Source organism: Heterodontus francisci, chromosome 6, assembly GCF_036365525.1.
Source record: "Heterodontus francisci isolate sHetFra1 chromosome 6, sHetFra1.hap1, whole genome shotgun sequence".
NCBI classification, from domain to species: Eukaryota; Metazoa; Chordata; class Chondrichthyes; order Heterodontiformes; family Heterodontidae; genus Heterodontus; species Heterodontus francisci.
Window position 1 is genome coordinate 73,426,747 of NC_090376.1, and position 13,671 is coordinate 73,440,417.

The window sequence follows — 13,671 nt, forward strand, 5'->3', positions numbered from 1 at the left end:
GCACCGTTTGATGCTGGCCAGAGCCTGCAAGCGGGTTCCGGTCCTTGGAGATTTTCTCTTGGCAATGCTCTCATGGATAGTTATGGTGTTGAGGCCCTTACGCACTGGTAGTCCTGCCATCGCTGGTTTGCACGTATCAACTAGGTAGAACGCTTGTGGTTTCCATGCCACATTGCATGCATTGCATGGTTAGTGTGCCACTGCAAGGGATGGGTGACCCATTATATGCAGCTAACTTGGTAGTTGTATCATTGATTTCCAGCGACTCCGGTACATATCATTGAGGATTCAGAGTGGTAGCATATTTTCCAGTGTCAGTCTTGACCTTGAGTGTATCTTTGGGCACGTGATGTTGATCATGGCAAAGCTTCTAATTGTTTGACTTCATCAACGTGATGTGTCAGGTTCACAATATGGAATGCTTGTTCATCTTCTGACTGACAATTACTCATCTCTGACTCTTGGCGCCAATTCATTTTGCCATGGACCTCATGTATTGGCTTGCATTTACACAGGTCTCTGATGCTTTCCTTGCTGCTGTTGCCCTGTTGCTGTGCCTGTCATCTGTTCATTTGCGTCCTATTGTCGCTTCTGGCTGCGTCTTTGGAGCCAGATTTCCTGCATAGGCGGGCCCCGTGTCCTTTTGCACTACATGCTTTGCACAGGTTTTGAAATGCAGGACAATTTTGCCGTGAGTGGGAGCAACCAGACTGACCACACAGCTGAAATAATAAAAGCAAAATACTGCGGATACTGGAAATCTGAAATAAAAAGGTCTGGCAGCATCTGTGGAGACAGAAGGAAAGTTAACGTTTCAGGTCAGTGACCCTTCTTCAGAACACCCAGCATGGACCACACAGCTTGCTTGCTCTTTTCACCCTGGTTATGGTTCTGATACTGTTGGCCGCATCTATTGCTTGCAGGTGCTGTTGTCCAGCTACAATGGCTTTGTATTTCCTGCCATCTTCCAGAAGTGCATCAATGCTGTGACCATTCTTTTTCCCAAGAGGTCTTTCTGAAATGCTTCAATGGGTGTTGATACAATTACCAGCTCCATTATTTGGTCTGACAGCTCAGCTCCTAAAAAATCGCATTTGTTGCCCGTACTACGGCATCTGCTGATGAACTGGTCTATTGACTCCTGTGGCTGTTGTCTGTAGGACGTCAATTCCAGGTGGTGAAGTCAAAAATTCAATCTTAGTCTGAGCTGATCTTCCAGCTGTCAGGCACCTCCTGTAATGGTGCAGACCTGATCAGCCTGGGGGAGCCTTTGAAAACAATCATTCAGCCTGAGATAGGGATTGAACTGTTCCTGTGTTTTTCTTTTACTGAAGCTTTAGCAAAAATCAACTTTGCAATCACCTCAAAGCTTTTTTTGTTCAACGGGGATTATGACTCACCCGATCACAGTGATTAATTTGTAGCCTGTTGTTCAGCACTGTGTCTTCTACAGTTGGAGGTAAGTTCTCTTTTTTTTATACTGTTTAGGACAGTGCTTCTTTTTAACTTTCTCTCTTCTTGCTTTGGGTAGCTTTTAAAGCTGTATTCCTGTGGTCTTCAATCTTGGATCTTGTCTTCCCACCACAGCTGCCAACATGTAATGAGAAGCTTTTTATGTTGTCTGATGCAACATAAATGAGATGCATGGAATTCAGTTGGTTGAAGATCTCCAACAGGTTTATTAACAGCTAACTATTATAGACAGCACAGAGCTAACTATTAACAGAACTTGCCTCTTGGTGTGACAGTTAGAGAAAGAGACTGGTATCTATTCACATGACTGTGCTCATTAGCATACTAAGATCTTTTAAAGGTACATTACTCTTAAAGGCAATCACACAACATGGAGTGGTCCATAACCTTCATGCTTGAGGGTGGAGGGGTCCACAACCTTCAGGCTGTAGGGTAGAGAGCTCCACTCTGGAAGCAAGGGCTTCTCTGTGGTGCTGTTGCAGCAGCTGTAAGATGCAAGGCTGGACTAAATACAGGGCTGGCAGGCCATTAAAAATGGCGCCAGCACCTGCCTTTGCATCAGGTGACACTGAGATTGGTGCCTCATGGCCCGTCCCCGCAACAGAATCGAATGGGCGTTGCACCTCCAGGCCATTCATTGATCAGCCACTGCACAATCATGGTCGGCTGGCCACATTTCTTCCGTGCAGGAATGGGGCCACCGCCGAGACCCTCAGTGTGCACAGGAAATTCAGCCAGGTAAGACACCGGGTATAAGTGGTTTGAAGGCAGGAACGGGGGAAAGGGTAGCCCAGAAGCCATTTTGCTGGAGAGTGAGGTTGCATGTGAGTTCTGCTGAAGAGAACTTCGATGGGGCAGTATGCACATGGAAAGCCTGTGGTCACTGTCAAGGAACATGGAGGAATCTGGCACCAATACTGCACATGGTGTTGCACAAAGCTTAGAGCCCATTCTCTCCAGCATGGAAATGGTGGTCAACTCCATTAACACAATTGTGAACTCAACCATGCAGCATCTGATGGCTAATGTTGCACCTTCTATTGCAGCACAACAGCAGCCACCCAATGTCTGAGTGCTACAGTGGAAACACAGACTGAAGTTAAGTAACTTCAACTTGTTGCCATGCAAATCCAGCTTGCTACTGGGTGTGCCCAGAATGCTGCCATCATGGCTGAAGATACTAATGTTCAAAGGGTGTCACAGCAGTCCAACAATCTGCTCTCCAACACATTACTAGGATTGCTGAGGCACTGCCCCAGAGGAGAGACAGTGGCACCATCGAGCACGAACCTGCTGTCCTCTGTCTGGAGAACAGCATTTGTCTTTGCACCAGTGCCACTCTGCCGGTGCCCTTGCTACAGCCTATCAGCCATCCAGCCCAGACTGCTGCCGCACATGCCGGGATGGTGCAGTCTGAAGCTGGGTCTTCTAGGCCCACAGCTGTGCAAGGTCTTCCTGCAAGGACATCTGCAGTCTCCCCCACTGAAAGTTAATCGTCTTCTACCAGTCATGCTGCAGCCACTGGATTATACTGATAGGAGCATTAGGAAAGGCACAGGGAAGACATGTGCTAGAAGAATGCACAAGAGTCATTAGTTGACTTTTGCATGGAATATTGGATGGTTTGATTGGTAAAGTAGGTTTGAAATGATTATTTTGTGGTGCTTTTTAATTTCAGCATTGTAGCCAAGAGGACGCTGTGATGGTCAGTAACAGAGAGAAGGTAAGGCGTGGGACTGTTGTATAATTGGGAATTGGGGTTGTGTTCACTGGTACTACAGTTGGTTGAGCTGATAATGGGTTTCCCAGTCAGAAAGGAAATGTGTTGGTTGCCTCATCCCTTTTTCCTCCTCTTCTTTCATCTCCTCCTCCTCACTTGTTTGTTGTATACATAGTGGCAAGGACTGTACCCTCATGATGGCCAGGTTGTGCAGGAAACAGCAGACCACAATGAATTGCCAGATGTGATCTGGAGAGTGTTGTAGGGTGGTCCAGGTAGCGGAAGTATTGCTTAAGTATCCTAATGGTCTTCTCAATGATGTTGTGTGCGGCAGCATGACTCTCATTATACACATGCTATCCATGTGTGCATGGGTAGCACACCGGAGTCATGAACCAAGTGGTCAGCGGATAGCCCTTGTCGCCCAATAGCCACCCAATGGTTGCTCGTGGTGCAGAGTCAGTGCGGCTGGCCACTGCGTAGAGGCCCACACCAATGGCCTGCACATTCTCTGCCAGTTTACACAACATCAATCAAACCATCACCTTGGTGGTTGAGCGCCACAGTCACATGCAGCCAAGTGCTCTCCTGCTATTGGTTATCAAAGCGCCCCACATCTCGACCCTTGCTCTCCCCACACCCAAAAAACCACACATGTTGCCTCCTGCCTCGACAACTGAGTCTGCTCCTGCACAGGTGCAGCTGGGGCAGTCTTTGGCACAACCCTCATGGGCTTCAAACTCCAGAGAACATCTCACAGGCTTCTCGTGTCAGAGCGGGGAATCAAGCAGCCTGCCTCCAGCTCTGCTGAAGCCACAGGGGTAGCACCACGTAGAAGTAATAGAAAGTATATGAGGAAAAGGTCTTTGTTGCACAAAGGGAATCACTTGGGTGCTTATGACATAGTTAGTATTCAATTGATGCTCTTTATTTGAATGAAAGAGTGAGTTTATGTGAACTACTCATTTTCATGGCCTCTACTTTGTTGGATCCCCTATTGACTGCTGTTGGGAGGTATCCAATGCTGCAAGCAGACCTCTCAAGTGAAGCTTGCCTGGATGAGGGTGTCACAGGTTTCTCTGCCAGGTAGGTCTGCAGCTGCAGGCACCAACGGTACTTCAGTACGCTCCTCTTCCCCCTCCTCCATGTATGACGGGTGCTCTCCACCTTCCTCTGGCACCACCTTTTGTCCTCTCTACAGCACCATGTTGTACAGGACACAGCAAATCACAACAATCCTCGAGACCCTTGCTAGGGTATTTTGAAGGGTGCCTCCAGATCTGTCAATGCAGCAGAACCAGAAGAGCTAATGGCTTGCTCTATTGTCACCCTGGTGGTGACATGGCTCTGGTTGTACCTCTCCTCTGCCTCTGTGATGGTGTTCCCCACTGGAGTCAACAGCCAGGTCCTGAATGGATATTCTTTGGTTGTCTGGTGGAGAGAAGAGATGCAGAACCTTTGACTGCCGAAGGATGAATGAGTCATGGAAACTCCCTGGATACCTGGTGCACACTTGCATTATTGTCTTGGAGTGGTCGCATACCAGCTGCACATTAAGAAAGTGGAAGCCCTTCCCAATTGATAAATGTGTCTGGTTGACCTGATAGCTCCTTCATTGCCACATGGGTGCAGCCTACAATCCCCTGGACCTGTGGAAATCCTGAGAGGGAAGCAAAGCTGACAGCCCTCTGGGTTTGACTGGCCTCATCCATCTCAAAGTGAATATAGCTGGAAGCCTTTGCAAACAAGGCATTGGTGACCAGGCTTTTGCAGTGCAGATTATTAGATCGCACAGAGGTTAACAGCAGAGCCCAGGAAAGACCTGGACACAAAAGAATTGAGGGCTGTCATCACCTTGACAGCCAAGGGTAATGCATGGCCACCTGCTCCTCTTGGACTGAGGTCTTCTTCCAAAAGGCTGCAGATATCTGCGACCACCTGCCACAACAGCCTGAGCCGTTTGAGGCATTGCTGTTCAGAGAGAACAAGGAAAATGATCCTTGGTTTACAGACTCTTTGTTGAGGGTGTCGCCTCCTTCAAGGTGCAGGCCTGGGTCCATCCTTTCTGTTCCGTCCAGCTGAATGTGGCTGTTTATTTTTTTTATTTATTTGAGTTTTTATTTATTTAGAGATACAGTACTGAAACAGGCCCTTCGGCCCACCGAGTCTGTGCCGACCAACAACCACCCATTTATACTAATCCTACATTAACCCCATATTCTCTACCACATCCCCACCATTCTCCTACCACCTACCTACACTAGGGGCAATTTGCAATGGCCAATTTACCTATCAACCTGCAAGTCTTTGGAGGTGGGAGGAAACCGGAGAACCCGGCGGAAACCCACGCAGACACAGGGAGAACTTGCAAACTCCGCACAGGCAGTACCCAGAACTGAACCCGGGTCGCTGGAGCTGTGAGGCTGCGGTGCTAACCACTGCGCCACCCACTGTGCCAGGTGCCCCTGTCGCTGTGGCTGCGGCTGCTGTGTCAGAGGAAGTTGCATCTCCTCCTCAGAGGTCCACTCAACTTCAAAATATGAGAGCCTCATGTCACAGAAAAGACTCACAGGCAATAAGGTGAGAATTACCCTCACTGGTATCCGAGGTAATTGATATAAGTTGCACAAAGTTGCTGTCCCCAGTGAAATCAGTGATTCTAGCCTGAAAGAATTGCTTCTGTCAGTTCAAGCCTTTCACTGTGGCTGACCACAGACTTGCCGGTTTCACCCTTTGTACTGCTCATATCAGGTCAGTTCCACACTATGATGAGTTCCCACTGTGCACTCGCCTTCTCCAACCTGGCAAGTTGCAGACCCATTATGCTTAAAAAGGCTCTTAATCGCCTTTTTAAGTATCTCAATTGCTTTTCTGCCAAACCGACGGGGGTTCCCCACTGGATTCGCAACCTGCCCTGTGGGAAGCGGGAAGAGGAGAGGGATCATGTCGGGATCCCAACCTAACATCATTTTCCAGGACGCTCCCACCCCGTACACTCCGGAACCCGCCTCCACTGGACTGGGATAATTCTGCCCAGAGTTTTCTGCTGATCTGCCATTACGAAGACTGCATATTTCCACATCTGTAACATTGTCTGACTGTGCCCTTGCCTTAGCTAATCTGCTTAAACCCTCATCCCTACCGTTGTTACCTCTAGACTTGACTATTCCAATACACTTGGCCAATCTCTCACATTCTACCCCCTGTAAACTTGAAGTCATCCAAATTCTGCTGAACATATCCCAATTCACATCAAGTCCTGTTCACCCATCATCCCTGTGCTCACTGATCTACATTGGGCTCCTTGTTAAGCAAAGCCTTGGTTTTAAAATTCTGATCCTTGTTTTCAAATCCCTCCATAGCCTCACCCCTATTTCTTTCATCTCTTCCAGCCCTCAAATCTCTGAGATATCTATGTTCCTCCGATTCTGGCTTCTTGAGCATCCCCGATTTTAATCACTCCATTATTGGTGGCCGGGCCTTCAGCTGCCAAGGCCTTAAGCTCTTAAATTCCCTCCTTAAACCTCTTTGCATGTCTTCCTCTCTTTCCTCCTTTAAGGCACTCTTTAATCCCTACCCCTTTGACCAAGCTTTTGGTCATCTGCCCTCATAATTTCTTAACTGGCTCGGAGTCAAATTTTGCTTTAGAACAATTCTGTAAAGTGTCTTGGGATGTTTTATTATACTAAAGTTGCTATAGAAAAACAAGTTGCTGTTGAAGCAAAATTGGCAACATGTGGCCCAGACAACATTTACATTGCAGGGCCTCATAAATATCACTTTGAGACCAGCCTCTACTGTCTCCTGAGTCAATGCTCGACTTATTACAGCCTGATGCTTAGTGATCCTGCATGACTTCTGAAGGGACACTGACGCCAATAAATTGATATACTCTTTGATTTTTTTAAATTCTGAGAACAAATTCTAGTTTTAAAATTCTAATTTTAAATACACTAAACAAAGAATGAATCTCAGAGCTTGCAGTAAGATTTGCCAGTGCCAATGAATACCTCTGCTTCCAGGCAGCCTGTGGCAGCCTTCAGTCGGTAATGTTTCATCAGAAGGAGAAATATTTTGAGACTTGACAGAAAAATCTTCTATTTCACTAATGCTTCATGTACTAAAGCAACAAAATATAATCAAACCTGTGCCTTACTGCAAAAACAATTTTCATCACACTAAGTTTTAAGAGCATACGAAAAGATTTTATATAATTTCCAATGAATTTTGTGCAGCTTCGACCTCTGGTGAAATTTTACTGTCTGCAAACTACTATGTGATGCCTTGAGGCTGGAGCACTGCCTTTATGCATGGCAGCACTCAATAACTTGGCCTCAAGGGCATCAGAATATTGACTATTCCCATACAACTACTTTTTGCAATGTGGTCCAGCTTGACAAATAACAATTATGAATGTTGTTGACACAGTTGTAAAAAAAAGGTCACTGACTTTTTGAGTGCTTTCTTAAATCAATATATTTTAGTATATTACTGTTGAATTCATGCCTTTCATGAGAAAAGGCCACACACATCGCATAGAAGAATTGTAATCTGGGAAAACTGTTCATATTTTCCCAATCTTGATTGTGATTAAACACTAGTACATACAAAATTTCTCTGGTTAACAATAACGTTAAACTATCCTTCTTACCTTCAAAACTCAAAACAGAATTGAGAGGTTATACCAATCAAGAAAGATTGAATAGGCTGGAGCTCTTTTCTCTTGAATGGAGGAGACTGAGCAGTGATTTGATGGAGGTTTTTAAGATTATGAAAGTGTTTGATAGGGTAGATATAGAGAAAATGTTTCCACTAGTGCGGTAGACCAGAACTAGGGGCTATAGCAGCTATAAGATAGCCACTAATAAAACCAATAGGGAATTCAGGAGAAACTTCTTTATCGCAAGAGTCATTGAAATGTGGAACTAATTATTATAGGGAATAGTTGTGGAGAAGAGCATAGACACATTTAAGAGGAAGCTAGATAAAAACGAGGGAGAAAGGAATAGAAGGATATGTTGACAACATTAGATGAAGAAGGGTGGAAGGAGGCTCCTGCGGCACATAATCACCGACATGGATCTGTTAGGCCAAACGGTCTGTTTCTGTGCTGTAAATACAATATAATACTGTGTATTAAAGCTAGATCTCAGCTAGAGTTAAAAATTCTTCATGTGAATCTTTTAATGACGCAGGATAGGAAAACTCAAAAGTTCAGTCAGTCCCTCTTCCTGCCCAAACCACGATTTAAACACATAATCTAGGATGAGACTCCTCTGTAGTACTGAGAAAACTGCAACACAGTTTTCAGATGAGATGTCAAACTTGGGGCCTGTCTACCTGTTCAGGTGGAAGTTGAAGATCCAATTTTGAAGATCATTCAACTCATGAGTGCGGGCCAACATGACACACACAGCCATCATCAACAAATAACAGATTACACAGCCATTCATCTCATTGCTATTTGGAAGATCCTGCTGTTAATAAAATGGCTTACATGTTTGGCTATGTAGTAATAGTAACTGCATTTCATAGTAATTCATAGTGAAGCACTATGGGATGTTTCTAAGAGTCCTGATAAAGTCCTAGATATCTGCAGTTTATTCTCTTTTTACATTCAATATTTTAGGTCAATGTTCATTACTCATTCGCATGATATGAATATAGTATCATTTGAATTTCATTCATATTTTGCATCATTTAGATGACAATTATGTCAATGCATAGATCAGAAACTTATATTCTCAGGACAAAAAGGCCTAGAAATTAGATTGTGCTTCTTTTGTTTTACAGACGTTTTACAGATGGGTGCCTGAGGGTCCAATATAGATGGCCACTTGTGCATGCTCCTTCTGCACTAGAAGTACACCGCCTGCCATTTTGTCAGAACTCCTCCACAAGCATCCAGGGTGCACACCTAAAACAGGTTTTAGGCCCTTTGCATACCAGGTACAACCACCCGCAAGCTACGGTCAGTTTCTTCAGTTGCTTTGCAGCCAAATCAGCAATACATGAAGGAACTGCTCTTGGCTGCCATCTGATAGGTTAGCTTTAACTCTTTTACTTATCGTGGAACTGGGAGGAACAGAAGGATCCACATTAAATCCCTGTGCTGCCCCCATCCCTCTCCCAATTGCATGCTCTCCTTGGACTCTGATGAGGACCTCAGTCCCCTTCTGCAAGTGGTCAGCTGCCTCTGGGGCCACGAATAGTTCCCAAAACTCACTTGTAATAAACCAATAAGGCTGGCAGACCAATTTGCCATAGTCCTGACACCAGCCAGTGTAGCACATGCAGCACCTGGATCATGCCCCAATTCAGGACTGATCCAATTTCTAGGCCAATATACTTTTTGTATAGCCTGTAAAAATATCGTACAATTGCTCAGAGCAAAAAAAAGGCATCTCTGAATCAAACCCAGGAAGTTGATACTATGTAGAAATTGTTATTCAGGCAAAGTACTTAAAGTTAAAATACAGAATGTACTGGACATTTCCCTGGTCTTGGATCAATCAGAAAGGAAAATCACTTCCAGGTCCTGTAGTTCTTCTTGGAACACTTGGATCATTTGACATGAGCTTCCTGCAGCATATTCTGAATGGCGTTACAGTACGGACCATAACCATTTCACTGCTGGTGCACTGCCTGCTCCAAAAACAGATTTTCAGAGGCCATCAACATGAGAAATTAATGAGCCATCCAAAATGTCATGAAGTATGTTATTCTGCCAATATCACATTCCTTTTTTTTTGCAGTTACATTGCCTCAAATTAATCTTGATGCACTTTGCCTGCAGCACCGTGTGCCAGATATTAACATTACATTGCATAGAGGCACAACAAATTGTTGACTAATGTAGAATTGCTTGTGGCATAAAGAAATTTTATGTACTCAACTCATGGCAAAACTTTACCACCTATCAGAAATAATTAGTTAGCAGTGATTACAGCCACTTAGGTTTTGACATTTCTAGGATATTGTACATGCATTCAAGCACCTTACAAAACAAAACTTTTTTTTAAATGGGTCATTTTTAACTGTTCCCGCTGACAAATGGCGGAGGGTTTGTTACCCATTGTTACCCATTTTACACCTCATGTGTAAAACAGGAGGCTGACTGTCTGATGCCTGTTTCCAACCTGCAGGAACAGTCAGAATCGATCTTAATATGTTTTGAAGGAAAACTACTTATTAAGTTTCTGTGTTGTCCTCACTCAAGTTACCTCAACTAATAGGGGACTGTTTCTGTTTGGGGAGGAAAAGAGCACAGAAGAGCAACAGATCACTCTTGTTAAAATAATAGCATGTGCAAATGATGCAGTGGTATTTTTCAATGTTTATTACTTACCTTTGGGAATAAGTTTTTGGTGCTACTTTTCAAGTAGTATGTTCTTTAAACACTGTTACTTATGCCTATTCAAATAAAACAATTTCAATTTCCTCTATGACTTAGCTAGTTTCCTGATTTTGGTTGCCATTTTGCTTGTTCCCCCTTGCACAGTATGCGCCAAATGCATCCAGCCTCAGGTTATGTGCCTTCACAAAACGTGGGGTGGATGTATTTGAAATATTCTGCACAAGTAGGATATTGGAAGTCAACTAAAAGGACAGTATTATGAACAGTAAAGAAAAGCAGATTGCTCTCAATGCAGTTCAACATCTATTATAGTTAGATTACAAAGGGTCAAGCATGTTTACCATATGGCTACCTCAGGAAGTGTTGGAATGAATCCCAGCAGATCCATTTTGGGACTGCAGTAGAGTTGCTTGGATGGAAGATTGCCAAGAGCAAGCAGCTATACTACAGCTGGCAAGAATGAGAACATTATGGGCAAATCTTGTGACATCTACTTCCAACTTTGCTATGACTGACCAACTTCACTTCAGCCTCTAGCTAAACAATAACAAGTGTTTTTCTTGCTAATGCAATAGACTGAACCCACGAACTTTAGGTACTGCAATGTAACTTACCGTTAAGTAATTTTTAGCAAGTAAAGACCATATAGAATTGTTTGTTTATGGCCGGTACAGATTAAATATCAGCATTGGAAGTCTTTTAACAATGACTGTTCTGGATGTATAAAATTATCTATTATCCAACCATGCTTGTCTATTTACCATAGTTGAAAGTACATATGCAACATTTGTAGCACACAGAAGTACACAAGGGAAGGAAAGGAAGGGTCATTGATCTCTGACAATGCAGTAATCAGAGGCAAGGAGCATTTCAAAACATAACCTTCTGTAATATTTTCATATTGGCCAATAATAAAACTGAGTTACCTGAACTGTTGCAGTCTTAACCTGCTTGCTAAGAGAAACAAAAAGCTGAAATAGATTTTGTTTTGCCATCATTTATAATCCAAACAAAAAAGGAGGCTTTAAGATTTGCAGTCCTCAACAATTAGCTTCATAAGACTTTCCATGAATGGCTGGAAAACATACAATTTCAACAAAGTTTGCTAGGTGTCAGTTTGTTTAACCCAGAATTGACATAAGATGAGCCAATAAGTAGGACATAATGAGACAGTTGTGAGTAAACTCACCTGAGCAGGAAACCGTGGGAATCACAACATTTTGATTGATTCCTGAGTTAGGAACTCAGCTCCTATGTGAGCAGCACAACTCTAATTTACAGTTACTGTGTGGTAGTTGTACTGAATAATGCTGAGTTCGGTTGTCGGGACTTTCATAAATCAAATTCATTCTGAGTGAAACTACCCTTGAGCTACACTGGGAAAAGATTTCCTCTATGCTATGCATAACACAATCATAAGCTGATTCATAAGGACCATGTTTATAACTGCTGCAGGTATTTCCCCTCCCCCACACCTCTATTTAATTTCTATTAAATCAACATGATTGTGTCCTTACTAATAAAATGTAAGACGACATATGTTAACAAAAAATGCTTGGTTTCTCTCACTTTAAATTTATCAAAAATGGATGGCTTAACAATTTTGGACCAGATTCATTTGGGTGTAAGCCATGGCTCAGCTGGTAGCACTCCCACCTGAGTCAGAAAGTTATGGATTCAAATCACACTCTGACATGTCCAAGAGAACTTTCAGATTGTTTCAGCCACACAGCTTAGAGGGAACTTTCTTACTGAAGGAGTGCTGCACTGTCAGGGGTGCTGTTGTTTGACTGAGGTGTTAAACTGAAGCCCCATCTGCCCTCGCAAGTGGACATAAAAGATCCCAGGGTACTATTTTGAAGAAGAGTAGGAGTGTTATCCCTGGGTGTCCTGGCCAATATTTATCCCTCAATCAACATAAAAAAAACAGATAATCTGGTCATTATCGCATTGCTGTTTGTGGGAGCTTTCTGTGCACAAATTGGTTACCATGTTTACTGCATTCCAAAAGTACTCCATTAGCTGTAACGCACTTTGGGATGTCCTGTAGTCATGAAAGGCACAATATAAATGCAAGGCTTCCTTTGTTGTTAATTATTTGATGATTTTACTTCAGGAGTATCTACTTTATATTCAGGCTAACTGAATCGGTCACTCTAGTTTAGGAGTTTAGTAATTTGTATTTATGTAGTTCATTCGTGTAATAAAACCTCCCATGGCACTTCACAGGAGCGTTATAAAGCAAAATTTGACACTAAGCCACATAGAAGATATTAGCACAGATGATGAGAAGTTTGGACAAAGAGGTCAGTTTGAAGGCGTGTCTTAAAGGAGAAAGAGTGGTAGAGAGGCAGACAGGTTTAGGGAGGGAATTCCAGAGCTTAGGGCCTAGGCAGCTGAAACAAAGAAATGTAGATTTTCCAGGTGAGTGGTGTAGGTGCTGGAATTTCGGAGTGCTAAGTATGCATTTTTGAAGCCAGCATCATTTATATAATGTAGGTGAGCTCCAGCTGTTCAAAGCATCTGTGACTTGAAGTTCATTAATTGATAAGCGGGCATCTGCAACTGCTGCAATATTTAACAGTCTGCAGCAGCTCATAGGGGCAGACAGCAGAAGCTCAGTAGCCCATTTCTCCATTGAGAGTACTAAAATTCTAAAATGCTCCCCAACTAAGTGAAGTCAGTTAACATATGTTGCCTTATACTTAATTCTTCTTCTTCTTCTTTGGCATCCTTGTCTCGAGAGACAATGGGTAAGCGCCTGGAGGTGGTCAGTGGTTTGTGGAGCAGCGCCTGGAGTGGCTATAAAGGCCAATTCTAGAGTGACAGACTCTTCCACAGGTGCTGCAGGTAAAATTGGTTGTCGGGGCTGTTGCACAGTTGGCTCTCCCCTTGCGCTTCTGTCTTTTTTCCTGCCAACAGCTAAGTCTCTTCGACTCGCCACACTTTAGTGCCCTACGGACTGCAATATACTTAATTAGTAAGAACAAAATCATATTTATTTAATAGAAATATTTGGAGGGGGAATGTCCTGTCTGCAGCATAGTTATAAACATGATCTTTATGAATCAGTTTATGATTGTGTTACACACAGCAAAGAGAAAATCTTTTCCCAGTGTAG